This window comes from Trachypithecus francoisi, unplaced genomic scaffold (genome assembly GCF_009764315.1).
Source record: "Trachypithecus francoisi isolate TF-2019V2 unplaced genomic scaffold, Tfra_2.0 Lachesis_group4, whole genome shotgun sequence".
NCBI lineage: Eukaryota > Metazoa > Chordata > Mammalia > Primates > Cercopithecidae > Trachypithecus > Trachypithecus francoisi.
In genome coordinates, this window is record NW_022681469.1 from 75027999 (window position 1) to 75043084 (window position 15086).

General features: G+C 37.3%; 1 pseudogene; it reads left to right on the forward strand.

Annotated features, from left to right (window-relative positions):
• The first annotated feature begins 6187 nt into the window (after nt 1-6187).
• LOC117072681 lies at nt 6188-6728 on the forward strand (annotated as a pseudogene).
• Nucleotides 6729-15086: the final 8358 nt, after the last annotated feature.

Genomic DNA, 15086 nt, shown 5'->3' on the forward strand with positions numbered 1-15086 from the left:
AGGAATAGTAGACAGCACTTCAACACTATGCCATTTAGGGGCAATTCTGAACAGCAGAATCACCAATAAACATCATAAAAAAGCAAAAACTGTGGCACTAAATGAAAAGGACAATGTGAGAGCCCCAACAAGAAAGCAAAGGCTCACCTTGTTTGATTTCAGCTCTGAACATGAATGTCAGACGACTCAAATTTTTCACCATTCCATGCATATCTATGAATAACCATGAAAATGCCACAAGTATTGATTTTAGTGTTAAAAGTAAATTTTATTGAATAGACAAATTTGCAAATACAAAATCCATGAATAGTTAGGGTTGAGTATAACTAGCAGGCTATTGGACACAAATATTCACCAATTCTTAAGTTCAAGAATAATGTCCCTTACAGTTTTCAAGAGCTTTAAATCAATAATAAATGCCTCAATAGAGAGATGACATATATGAATGCTACACATAATCACTGGACAAACCAATATGATCCCATCCACCAAAAATGGGCTAAACATTTTGTTAAGGATTAAGGATATGTGACTATATTTATGAAGAATATTTATCTGTAGTTTGCCTGTAATGTTTTTGTGTGGTTTTGGTACAAGGACAATGCTGGCCTCATAAAATGAGTTGATGAGAGCTCCCTCCTCTATTTTCTGAAAGAGATTTCTAGGATTAGAGCTATTGTTCCATTAAATATTTGTTATATTTGCCATTGAAGCCCTCTGAGTTTTCTTTGTGGGAGGGGTCTTATCACAAATTCAATTTATTTAAAATGTACAAGGACAATCAGATTGTCTATTTCTTCTCAAGTCAGACTTGATGTTTTGTGTATTTTAATGCACTTATTCATTTAAGTTGATGAATTTATTGGCATAAAGTTGTTCATTATTCCCTTGTTATTCTTCAAATATCTGTAATATATTTAGGTAATGTCTCCTCTTTCATTCCTAATATTGGTAATTTTTTCTGTATTTTCAGATCGGTATGAATAGAATTCTATCAATTGTATTGTTCCTTTCAAAAAGACCTTTTGCTTTTACTTTCTCTGTTATTTGTCTGTGTTGTATTTCATGGATTTCTGCTGTGAGTTTTACTATTGCTTTATTTTATTATATTTTTTGAGATGGAGTCTCCCTCTGTCACCCAGGCTAGAGTGCAGTGGCGCAATCTCAGCTCACTACAACCTCTGTCTCCCTGATTCAAGCAACTTACCTGCCTCAGCCTCCTGAGTAGCTATGATTACAGGTGCCCGCAACCACACCTGGCTAATTTTCATATTTTTAGTAGAGATGAGGTTTCACCATGTTAGCCATACTGGTCTCTAACTCCTGACTTCAAGTGACCTGCCTGCCTCAGCCTCCCAAAGTGCTGGGATTACAGGTGTAAGCCACTGCGTCTGGCCTACTATTGCCTTTTGTCTACATATTATGACTAATTTACTTGTCTTTTTCTGGTTTCATAAGGTAAGAAATATAAGTTTCTTGACATTAAACCTATCATTATGTCTAATATAAGCATATAAAACTAAAAATATCCCTCTAAATGCTACTTTAACCGTACCTCCCAATTTTTAATATATTTAAATTTTTATTTAGTTGAAAATATTACCCTACGATTTCATTTTTGACTCATGAATCATTTCAAAAAGTGTTGATGTCCACATATTTAGGAGTTATCCATATGTCTTTATGTTGTTGATTTTCAATTTAATTCTGTTATGATCAGAAGACATGCTCTATGTGATTTCTTTCTTTAGAAATCCACTGAAACTTCAAGTTTTATGGCCCAGCATATGGTAAATTTTCTATGTGTATATGAAGAGTAGTATATATTCTGCCATTGTTTGGGAGAATGCTAGTAAGTTTGACAGTATTGTTTGTCTTGTATACCCTCTTTGATTGGCTATTTACTTGTTCAATCAATTAATGAGAGAAGAGTATTAAAACTTCCAACAAAATTGCAGATTTCTGTATTCTGCCTTTCAATGTTGTCATTTCTTTACTTCTTATGGTTTTGAAACTTTGATATTGGTTGCATATACATTTAATATTCTTACGTCTTCTTGGTGAATTTGCTCACTTACCATTATTACATAGTATATGCTATATGAAATTTGCTTTAATTATGAACACCCAAGTAATTTAAAAGCCAAAAGTTGGCATAAGATATGACATGCAAAGAACAAACCAGAAATCTAGAGTAGTGATGGCAATATCAGGGAAAATAGACCTCATAACAGAGAATGTTATCAGAAATATTAAAATGTTGAAATTTATTTTAGCTCTTTAAAGACGTCATTCCGTTATCTTCTTGCCTCCATTTTTTTTTTTTTTTTTGAGAAGCTAACCATTTCCTATCACTGTAATGTGTGTGTAATGCATCTCTTTTTCTTTGACTGCCTTTAAGCTTTCTAACTCTTGATGTGGCCAGCTATAGCATTCTCTGGATTCATTCTGTTTAATGCTTAGTAAGCTTTTTGCATCTGTGAGTTGATGTTTTTAATCTAATTTGAAAAACATTCTGTTAGTTATTCTTTGAAACTTATTTGGTTCTATTTTCTGTCTTTTTTCTTTCTGGGACTTAAATTATATATGTTTATTATGTAATATGGTACCATGGGTCACGGAGGATCTTTAATTTTCTGTCCTTTTTTCTTTTTTGTTTCACTTTGAAAAATTCTATTGACCTATCTTTATGGAAATGGATTGTTTTCTTTGAATTTTTTTAAAAGGTTCATTTTATTCAATTATGTTTTTATTTCAGATATTATATTTTTAATTTCCACTTGATTCTTTTTGAAGTTTATGTATTTCCAAAGACATCCCGTATCCTCATCTATTATATCCACCTTTTCTGCAAATTTGTTAAAACAAATGTAACATTCCTACTTTAAAATCTTCTGTTAGTTTCAATATCTGGGTCCTCTGTAAGTCTGTTTCTATTTACTATTATTTTTTCTTCTATGTGTCCAAAGACTAGTAATTTTTAAATTCTAACGTATACATTGTAGAACATGCTATACGTATTCTAGATTTTATCTTCCTCTGGAAAGTTCTGGGGTCTATTCTCGTGTGCAGTTATATTAAGACTGATCATCTTAATCCTGTTGAAATTTGATTTTAGACTTCGTTAGGGAGGGTCTGTTTCCATTTTTCCCTTTGTGCTAAGGTATAAACCTTAGTTTTAGAATGTGATCCTTATTCCTAAGGCTGACTGTTTGGGGTTTCAGTGGAAAAATCAAGGTGTTTTCTGATTCCTTCTTACGTGATAGAACAGCAATTCCAAACTCTGTCTCTCCAGCACTGGGAAATTTTCAAAATCTCTGACCAGCTCTTTCAGGCTGCCATTTCTTTATTTCTATTGGAAGTATCACTCCAGAAGTGTTGTTATGACCATACGAAGTTCAGGTTTCATCCAAGGATGTGAAACTGTATGCAAATTTGGAGATCCCCTGTTCTTCTCTGAGCTATCCCATTCAATTTCCAGCTTTTCTGTCATCCCCAAATCCTGACCTATAACTCATCAGTTCATTAAAACTGCAACTTTCTGCTTAAGCCATTGCCCATGTGCAAGACAGACTAGGAGTTATAGTCAGCAGAATAATAAAGCAAATGTGGTTTTCACTTAGCATGCCTCCCTTCTTTCAATGGTCGCTCACCAATGCATTCAAAAATTGCTTTTTACATTTAGTCTGAAGTTTATACTTGTTGTAATCAGGAAGACTAGTCTACTATAGCCACGTTACCATTATTAGAGGTCAAGACTTCTAGTACTTTATTTCTACTATGTTTTACAAAAGTATTGGTCTATGATTGGGTAGAAATTTTTAAAATCCTGGTTATTACAACAAATAGTTTGGGAAATGCTGATTTTCTATTCCCCATAGGCAATTATTTCCAGATCCAACTAGTTCCTACTGTCAGATATCATTGCATCTGCATATCAGAGACCGTGAGGACAAAGAACATGGACTTCTCTCCAGTTTACAAGAATAGGTTACATGACTGTTTTTGTGTCTGCTTGTTAATAAATATTTTTAAGTTTGTCGGGATTTTGTATGAGACTTACTTTCATTGTGATGCATTTTCCAGTAGCAAGGTTATAGAAGAGAAGAAATATATTATCTGTTTATCTAGATCAGGGTCTCATACAGAACATATGTTAATAAATATTTGAAAATGAATCAATATTTTTCTAAGAGGTACACTTCACTTCTCTGCCTTAACTAAAACCTAGTTCTCTCTAACTTCATTCACTGTTCTACCAAGTAGAGACTTTTTTTTCTCCTCTCACACCTCATTTAACTCACTGTACGGAGGAGTCATCCTTGAGCTTTATCACCACTGTGAACGCAGGCAGTTCCTTTGAAGCTACAGTGTTTACCTTCTCATTGTCTTCCAAGACTTACCACCTGTACCTCTTTCCTCATTTCTGCTGCTTGATCTGCACACAATGCTAAGTCTGTGAAGACCAAGAAATTAGTCACAGGCATTCTCTAAACTTTAATAAAAGAAATTCAACGGGATAGTGTATCAGCTTCGTTGTTTTTGCTTTTCTCCCCCATTTCAAGAAGCTTGAACTCACTCAACATGACTAAATTTTTGTTTCATCCCTCCAAAGAGGAAAAATTCTGCTATTAAGTCTGTCCTGAATGTCAAGAAGATGTCAAAAGTCCAGATTTTATTTCTTCCTTTTCATCGTCCCTAAATTACTAACATGAAGGTATTGTTTTACTGCTCATTTTCTTCTATCTTATCATCAAGTGTATGGTGAAAGTTGTGGAGGTAGAGACCCACAAGCAACTCTGGACTTTGTGAGACTCAGTTGTTTCTAGACATTTGGACACATATATCTAAAAGAAGTGCCATTCCACATGCCTAATTTTTTTATTTTTTATTTTTTGAGACAAGATCTCTCTGTGTCACCCAGGCTGGAAAGCAGTGGCACCATCACAGCTCAGTGCAGCCTTGACCTTCTAGACTCAAGCAGTCCTCCCACCTCAGCCTCCCAAGTAGCCAGAACTACAGGCATGTCCCACCATGCAAACACATGCCTAATTTTTAAAAATTGATGATGTTGAAAAAATCTAAGTATCAAAGAAAAAGTTCTTCATCTGCCCACCTCTGTATTTCCATCCATTTCCTTTTTCTATCTTTCTCCCCCATTACAACTGATTAACTTTTCTAAGACTTCATGGGCAACCTCCATTCATGCTCAAATTTACATACACCCTTGCCTTTCCTTCTTCAGTTACAGGCCCTTTTCTCTAAAGTATATCTTCATTCTCTCCCTCATTACTCATTCTACTTAGATTTTTCAGGGAAAAATGCCATATTAGCTGAAATATGAAGAATTAGTTGGTCTTTTGTGAATGAGGAAGGCAATGAAAGGGTGTTAGAAAAAAAAGAACAGCATATATATAGAAAGAACATAAAAGACATTATTTATATTTGGGGAAATAAATTATAATCTATTGTGCTAAGAATATGGAATGGGTAGGTTATCCAATGTGTTGGCACACAAATTCATTATACTTTTGTTATAGTACATTTTTATAATTCTTTTTTATTCTGTAAAATCAGTAGTAATATTCCCTCTTGCATTTCTAATTTTAGTCTTCTCATTTTTTTTCATAGTTTAGCTAAAGGTTTCTTAATTTTTGTTTATATTTTTAAAGAACTAGTTCTTGTTTTATTAATTTTGTTTCTTATTTTCTATTTCATCTATTTCTACTCTAATCTTTATTATTTTCTTCTTTCTGCTAGCTTTGCATTTAATTTGAACATTTTTTCCTAGTTTCTTAAGGTATAAAGCTAAATTGTTGATTTGAGATTTTTTTAGTGTAAACATTTATAACTATATATTTCTCTCAGCACTGCTTTCACTGCATTCTATAAATTACGCTGTGCTACGTTTTCACTTTCACTTGTCACAAAATATTTTCTGATTTCCCTGGCTATTAATTTTTTGATGCATTGGTTATTTTAGAGTGTGTTTTATAATTTCCATATATTCATGAATTTTCCAGTTTTCCCTCTGCTATTGATCTCTTGTTTCATTCCATTGTGATAGAAAAAGGTACTTTGCATGATTTTCATGTTTAAAATGTATTAGGGGGCAAAACCAACACATAGCTCAGAGCAGCAGTCACTGAGGTGTCCCTGGCCAGCATCCTTCCAGCTGTCCACAAGCATGGGGAGTATCTTTGTCAACCTCTTTGAAAGCCTTTTTGGCAAAAAAGAAATGCACATCCTCATCATGGGCCTCGGTGCTGCAGGGAAAACAACGATCCTGTACAAGCTGAAGCTGAGTGACATCATGACCACCATCCTTACCGCAAGCTTCAATGTGGAAACCATGGAGTACAGGAACATCAGCTTAACCATGTGGAACATGGGCAGCCAAGAAAACATCTGGCCTCTGTGGCACCACTACTTTCAGAATATACAAGGACTGATCTTCGTGGTGGACAGCAATGATAGCACGGAAAGAAGGACTGGGAGGAGCTCTTTAGGATGCTGGCTGAGGATGACCTCTGGGTGCAGTCCTCCTGGTGTTCGCCAACAAGCAGGGCCTCCCCAATGCCAGGAATGCAGCCAAGATCACAGACGAGCTGGGGTTGCACTACCTGTGCCACAGGAGCTGGTGCATTTAGGCCACCCATACCATTAGTGGAGACAGGCTCTGTGAAGGCCTGGACTGGCTGTCCAATCAACTCTGGAACCAGAAGTGAATGCAACACACCACCCTGTCCCTCTCATTGCTCCTGTTCCCCCTCACTTTATCCTTATGTGGCAAATGTGAAGCTCTGTGGTGCGAGTGCCAGAACCTGCCTCCATGGTTTGGTCACTATGTGCATCATACTGTGCTGTAAATGTGGCATACATAGCCTTGGCCAGACTTTTTATTTAATATAAATAGTTTTTGTTTCCAGTGAGGCAGTTTCTGCTACTCCTATGCAATATTACTCAGGTTTTTCATTTGTTTGGTTGGTTGGTTTTTTGTGTTTTTTTTTTTTTTTTTTCTGCTATAAAAAGAAAATCAACTCATTCTTCAGTGGTGAGAGGGGATGTAGGCTCATGGGTACCTGGCCTCTGAGAGTCACTGATTTGGGAAAGCTGGGATGCCTCTAACTTCAGAGCTGCATTGATACCCATTTTGGTGGTTGCTTTTTAACCTAAACTCATTTTTTAAAAATAGTTAAAAATTTATGTTAACACTTCAACTCAGAGAAGAGAGACCTTGCTTAGCATGGGTTTGCAGTTATGGCCTGGATGCTAATTACCGGCTTGGCTATTCCCTTTGGGAACACAAGGTGGTAGCACAGCAAGACTGCCATCAGTTCTGCATGGTCACAATGGAGATGTCTGTGACGCACTTGTCCTTAGATTACCCTGCATCTCATAGCCTTGTGCTTGTCCCTGCGCTCCCATGGTTCATAAGCATTAGTCTTGGAGGCCATGGTTGTCTCATTCTCCCCCAGGCCACCTCCCTACCTACCTGCCTGCCTGCAGCCTGCTCAAAGACATAGGGCCCTACTGTCCCTTGGTCAGCATGTGGCCAGAGCAGGCCCATGGTCTCCAACTCTTGTGCTCATTGAGGCACATTGGTGGGATATCTGGGACCTCACCCGTGGTAATGAGAGCAAGGCAAGTGGACTGTGCACCTCCATCCACAGCCCTCAGTAGCACCCTATCTCCATATGCATCTTACTTGTCTCTCACTCAGACTGCAAGCATCCAAGATTCCATAAAAAAAGATGGCCTTGGGCCGGGTGAGGTAGCTCACGCCTGTAATCCCAACATTTTAGGAGGCCGAGGGGGGCGGATCACAAGGTCGGAAGTTCAATACCAGCCAGGCCAAGATGGTGAAACCCCGTCTCTACTAAAAAATACAAAAAAATTAGCCGGGTGTGGTGTAGGGCGCCTATAATCCCAGTTACTCTGGGGCTGAGGCAGAGAATTGCTTGAACCCAGGAGGCAGAGGTTGCAGTGAGCCGAGATCATTCCACTGCACTCTAGCCTGGGCAACAGAACGAGACTCCGTCTCAAAAAAACAAAAAAGGGGGATAGCCTTGACTGAGTGCAGTGGCTCACACCTGTAATCCCAGCACTTTGGGAGGCCGAGGTGGGTGGATCACTTGAGGTCAGGAGTTCAAGACCAGCCTGAACAACATGGCGAAATACAATACAAAAATTACAAAAATACAAAAATTAGCCAGGCATGATGGCGGGTCCCTGTAATAGCAGCTCTCGGGAAGCTGAGGCATGAAAATTGCTTGAACCCAGGAGGTGGAGGTTGCAGTGAGCCGAGATCGTGCCACTGCACTCCAGCCTGGGTAACAGAGTGAGTGACTGAGACTCTGTCTCAAAAAATAAAAGAAAAAATAGATGACCTAGACTTTTTAATTTCTTATTTTGATAAACAATGAAGAAGCTGGAGCTGTTAAATTTGTCTGGGGGAAAACCTCAGAACTGGTCTATTTGGTGTTATGGAACCTCTTACTAAGGAATCAACTGTTTTGTATACTTGTTTTCAGTTTTCATTTAGACAAACAAGCATTGTACTTATTGCTATTAGAATAAAACCTCTTAAATATTAAAAATAATAATTTTTAAAAAGTGTGTAAAGATTTCTTTTTAGGCCTAGTATATGATTTATCCTTTAGAATGTTCCATGTGTACTTGGCAAAATTATTTTGTGCTGTTGTTGGTCCCATTAGGCTATAGGCTTGTTCAATTCTGGTATTTCCTTATAAATCTTCTATCTGGTTGTTCTATCTACTGTTGAAAGTGAGGTATTGAAATATCCTACTATTCAAGACCTATTTTTCCTTCAGTTCAGTCAATGCTTGCTTCATATATTTTGGAACACTGATGTAGGATGAATATATGTTTATCTTCTTGTTACATCTTCTTACTCTTTTGAAACTTTTATCACGATGAAATGACCTTTTTTGTCTTAAGAGTTTCTGACTTAAAGTCTATTTTACATAATGTTAGTATAACCACCTCTACTCCTTTTTGGTGACTATATGAGTGAATATCTTTTCCATCCCTTCCATTTTAGCCTATGTATGTCTTTAGGTCTAAAATGAGTCTCTTATAAACAGCACAGAATTTGATCCTGTGTTTTTAAATCCATTCTGCCACTCTCTTTTGATTGAAGAATTTAATCTATTTACATTTAAAGTGATTACTGACAGGCACCAACTTTTGTCATTTTGTTATTCGTTTTCTGTATGTTTTATACATTTTCATAACTCATTTCCTCTCTTACTGCCTTTCTTTATATTTAATTCATTTGTAATGACATGTTTCAACTTCATTCTATTTCCTTTTGTGTATACTCTATGAATATTTTCTTTGTAATTACCATGAGGATTCCATATATCATCCTAAATTATGAAAATCTATCTTATTGATAACAAATTTATTTTAATCAAATAAAAAATGGTATTACTTTATAGCTCTGTCCCCTCTATTTATGTTATTACTATCAAAAATTTTCTTTGTATTTTGTATACCCATTAAAATAGATTTATAATTATGTTTTATGCACCTCTCTTTTTTTAACTTTTATTTTAGGTTCAGGGTACATGTGAAGTTTTGTTACACAGATAAACGTGTGTTATGGGGATTTATTGTACAGCTTATTTCATCACCCAGGTATTAAATCTAGTACCCATTAGTTATTTTTCCTGATTGTCTCCCTGCACTCAACCTCCACCCTATAATAAGCCCCAGTGTATGTTGTTCCCCGCTGTGTCATGATGTTCTGATCATTTAGCTGCCATGCATAAGTGAGAACATGTGGTATTTCATTTTCTGTGGATGTATTAGTTTGCTAAGGATAATAGCCTCCAACTCCATCCATATTCTCTCAAAAGACATGATCTTGTTCTTTTCCATGGCTGCATAGTATTCCATGGTGTATACGTACCACATTTTCTTTATTCAATCTACCATTGCTGGGCATAGAGGTTGATTCCATGTCTTTGCTATTGTGAGCAGAGCTACAATGACCATTCATGTGCATGTGTCTTTATGGTAGCATGATTTATATTCATCTGGGTGTATACCCAGTAATGGGATGGCTGGGTCGAATAGTAGTCCTGCTTTTAGCTCTCTGAGGAATCACCATATTGCTTTCCAAAATCGTTGAATTAATTTACAGTCACACCAACAGTGGATAAGTGTTCCCTTTCTCTCCAACCTCATCAGCATCTGCAATTTTTTGACTTTTTATTAATAGTGCGGCCCAATATTCAACATTCTTAAAGAAAAGAATTTTCAACCCAGAATTTCATATCCAGCCAAACTAAGCTTCATAAGTGAAGGAGAAATAAATTCCTTTACAGACAAGCAAATGCTGAGAGATTTTGTCACCACCAGGCCTGCCTTACAAGAGCTCCTGAAGGAAGCACTGAACATGCAAAGGAACAACTGGCACCAGCCATTGCAAAAACATGCCAAATGCTAAAGACCATCGATGATAGGAAGAAACTGCATCGACTAATGAGGAAAATAATCAGCTAACATCATAATGACAGGATCAAATTCTCATATAACAATATTAACTTTAAATGTAAATGGGCTAAGTGCTCCAATTAAAAGACACAGATTGGCAAATGGGATAAAGAGTCAAGACCCATCAGTGTGCTGTATTCAGGAGACCCATCTCAAGTGCAGAGACACACATAGGCTCAAAATAAAGGGATGGAGGAAGATCTACCAAGCAAATGGAAAACAAAAAAAAAGCAGGGGTTGCAATCCTAGTCTCTGAGAAAACAGACTTTAAACCAACAAAGATCAAAAAAGACAAAGAAGGCAATTACATAATGGTAAAGGGATCAATTCAACAAGAAGAGCTAACTATCTTAAATATGTATGTACCCGATACAGGAGCACCCAGATTCATAAAGCAAGTCCTTAGAGAGCTACAAAGAGACTTAGACTCCCACACAATAATAATGAGAGACTTTAACACCCCACGGTCAACAGTAGACAGATCAATGACACAGAAAGTTAAAAGGATATCCAGGAATTGAACTCAGCTCTGTACCAAGTGGACCTAATAGACATCTACAGAACTCTCCACCCCAAATCAACAGAATACAGATTCTTCTTAGCACCACATCACACTTGTTCCAAAACTGGCCACATAGTTGGAAGTAAAGAACTCCTCAGCAAATGTAAAAGAACAGTATTATAACAAACTGTTCTCAGACCACAGTGCAATCAAACTAGAACTCAGGATTAAGAAACTCACTCAAAACCATTCAATGACATGGAAATTGAGCAATCTGCTCCTGAATGACTACTGGGTACATAACGAAATGAAAGCAGAAATAAAGATGTTATTTGAAACCAGTGAGAACAAAGATACAACATACCAGAATCTCTGGGACACATTCAAAGCAGTGTGTAGAGGGAAATGTATAGCACTAAATGCCCACAAGAGAAAGCAGGAAAGATCTAAAATTGACACCCTAACATCACAATTAAAAGAACTAGAGAAGCAAGAGCAAACAAATTCAAAAGCTAGCAGAAGAAAAGAAATACCTGAGATCAGAACAAAACTGAAGGAGATACAGACACAGAAAACCTTAAAAAAATCAATGAATCCAGGAGCTGGTTTTTTGAAAAGATCAACAAAATTGATAGACCACTAGCAAGACTAATAAAGAAGAAAAGAGAGAAGAATTAAATAGACACAATAAAAAATGATAAAGGGGATCTCACCACCGACCCCACAGAAATACGAAATACCATCAGAGAATACTATAAACACCTCTATGCAAATAAACTAGAAAATCCAGGAGAAATGGATAAATTGCTGGACACATACACCCTCCCAAGACTAAACCAGGAAGAAGTTGAATCTCTGAATAGACCAATAACAGGCTCTGAAATTGAGGCAATAATTAATAGCCTACCAACCAAAAAAAGCCCAGGACCAGACGGATTCACAGCCGAATTCTACCAGAGGTACAAGGAGGAGCTGGTACCATTCCTTCTGAAACTATTCCAATCAATAGAAAAAGAGGGAATCCTACCTAACTCATTTTATGAGGGCAGCATCATCCTGATACCAAAGCCTGACAGAGACCCAACAAAGAAAAGAGAATTTAAGATCAATATCCCTGATGAACATCGATTTAAAAATCCTAAATAAAATATTGGTAAACTGAATCTAGCAGCACATCAAAAAGTTTATCCACCATATCAAGTGGGCTTCATCCCTGGGATGCAAGGCTGGTTCAACATATGCAAATCAATAAACATTATCCATCATATAAACAGAACCAAAGACAAAAACCACATGATTCTCTCAATAGATGCAGAAAAGGCCTTCGACAAAATTCAGCAGCCCTTTGTGCTAAAAACTCTCAATAAATTAGATGGGATGTAGCTCAAAATAATAAGAGCTATTTATGACAAACCCAGGGCCAGTATCATACTGAATGGGCAAAAACTGGAAGCATTCCTTTTGTAAACTGACACAAGACAGGGATGCCCTCTGTCATCACTCCTATTCAATATAGTGTTGGAAGTTCTGGCCAGGTCAATCAGGCAGGAGAAAGAAATAAATGGTATTCAATTAGGAAAAGAGGAAGTCAAATTGTCCCTGTTTGCAGATGACATGATTGTATATTTAGAAAACCCCATTGTCTCAGCCCAAAATCTCCTTAAGCTAATAAGCAACTTCGGCAAAGTCTCAGGATACAAAATCAATGTGCAAAAATCACAAGCATTCCTATACACCAACAATAGACAGAGGGCCAAATCATGAGTGAACTCCCATTCACAATTGCTTCAAAGAGAATAAAATACCTAGGAATCCAACTTACAAGGGATGTGAAGGACCTCTTCAAGGAGAACTACAAACTACTGCTTAACAAAATAAGAGGGCACAAACAAATGAAAGGACATTTCATGCTCATGGATAGGAAGAATCGATATTGTGAAAGTGGATATACAGTTTATAGATTCAACGCCATCCCCATCAAGCTACCAATGACTTTCTTCACAGATTTGGAAAGAAACTACTTTAAAGTTCATATGGAACCAAAGAAGAGCCCACATTGCCAAGAAAATCCTAAGCAAAAAGAACAAAGCTGGAGGCGTCACACTACCTGACTTCAAATATACTACAAGGCTACGGGAACCAAAACAGCATGGTACTGGTACCAAAACAGAGATATAGACTAATGGAACAGAACAGAGCCCTCAGAAATAATACCACACATCTACAGTCATCTGATCTTTGACAAATCTGACAAAAAAAAAAAAAAAGAAACGTGGAAAAGATTCCCTATTTAATAAATGGTGCTGGGAAAACTGGCTAGCCATAAGTAGAAAGCTGAAACTGGATCCCTTCCTTACACCTTATACAAAAATTAATTCAAGATGGATTAGAGACTTAAATGTTAGACCTAAAACCGTAAAAACCCTAGAAGAAAACCTAGGTAATACCATTCAGGACATAGGCATGGGCAAGGACTTCATGTCTAAAACACCAAAACCAATGGCACCAAAAGCCAAAATTGACAAATGGAATCGAATTAAGCTAAAGAGCTTCTGCACAGCAAAATAAACTACCATCAGAGTGAACAGGCAACCTACAGAATGGGAGAAAATTTTTGCAATCTACCTATCTGACAAAGGGCTAATATCCAGAATCTACAAAGAACTTAAACAAATTTACAAGAAAAAATCAACCCCATCAAAGAGTGGGCAAAGGATATGATGAACGGACACTTCTCAAAAGAAGATATTTATGCAGCCAACAGACACAGGATAAAATGCTCATCATCACTGGCCATCAGAGAATGCAAATCGAAACCACAATGAGATATCATCTCATACCAGTTATAATGGCAATCATTAAAAAGTCAGGAAACAACAGTGCTGGAGAGGACGTGGAGAAATAGGAACACTTTCACACTGTTGGTGGGACTGTAAAGTAGTTCAACCATTGTGGAAGACAGTGTGGCGATTCCTCAAGGATCTGGAACTAGAAATACCATTTGAGCCAGCCATCCCATTACTGGTATATACCCAAAGGATTACACATCATGCTACTACAAAGACATATGCACATGTATGTTTATTGCGGCACTATTCACAATAGCAAAGACTTTGAACCAACCCAAATGTCCTTCAATGATAGATGGATTAAGAAAAATGTGGCACATATTATACACCATGGAATACTATGCAGCCATAAAAAAGGATGAGTTTGTGTCCTTTGTAGGGACATGGATGCAGCTGGAAACCATCATTCTCAGCAAACTATCACAAGAACAGAAAACCAAACACCACATGTTCTCACTCATAGGTGGGAACTGAACAATGAGATCACCTGGACTTGGTAAGGGGAACATCACACACCGGGACCTATCACGGGGAGGGGGGAGGGGGGAGGGATTGCATTGGGAGTTATACCTGATGTAAATGATGAGTTGATGGGTGCTGACGAGTTGATGGGTGCAGCACACCAACATGGCACAAGTATACATATGTAACAAACCTGCACGTTATGCCCATGTACCCTTGAACTTAAAGTATAATAAAAAAGAAAAAAAGAAAAAAGAAAAAAAAGAAAATGTGGCACATATACACCATGGAATACTATGCAGCCCTAAAAAAGGATGAGTTCATGTCCTTTGTAGGCACACGGATGAAGTTGGAAACCATCATTCTGAGCAGACTATCGCAAGGACAGAAAACCAAACACCATATGTTCTCACTCATAGGTGGGAATTGAACAATGAGAACACTTGGACACAGGAAGGGGAACATCACACACCAGGGCCTATCATGGGATTGAGGGCGGCGGGGAGGGATAGCATTAGGATATATACCTAATGTAAATGACGAGTTAATGGGTGCAGCACACCAACATGGCACATGAATACATAGGTAACAAACCTGCACATTGTGCACATGTACCCTAGAACTTAACATATAATAAAATAATAATAATGATAATAATAATAATAGCCATTCTGACTGGTGTGAGATGGTATCTCACTGGGGTTTTGGTTTGTTTCTCTAATGATCAGTGATATTGAGCTTTTTTCATT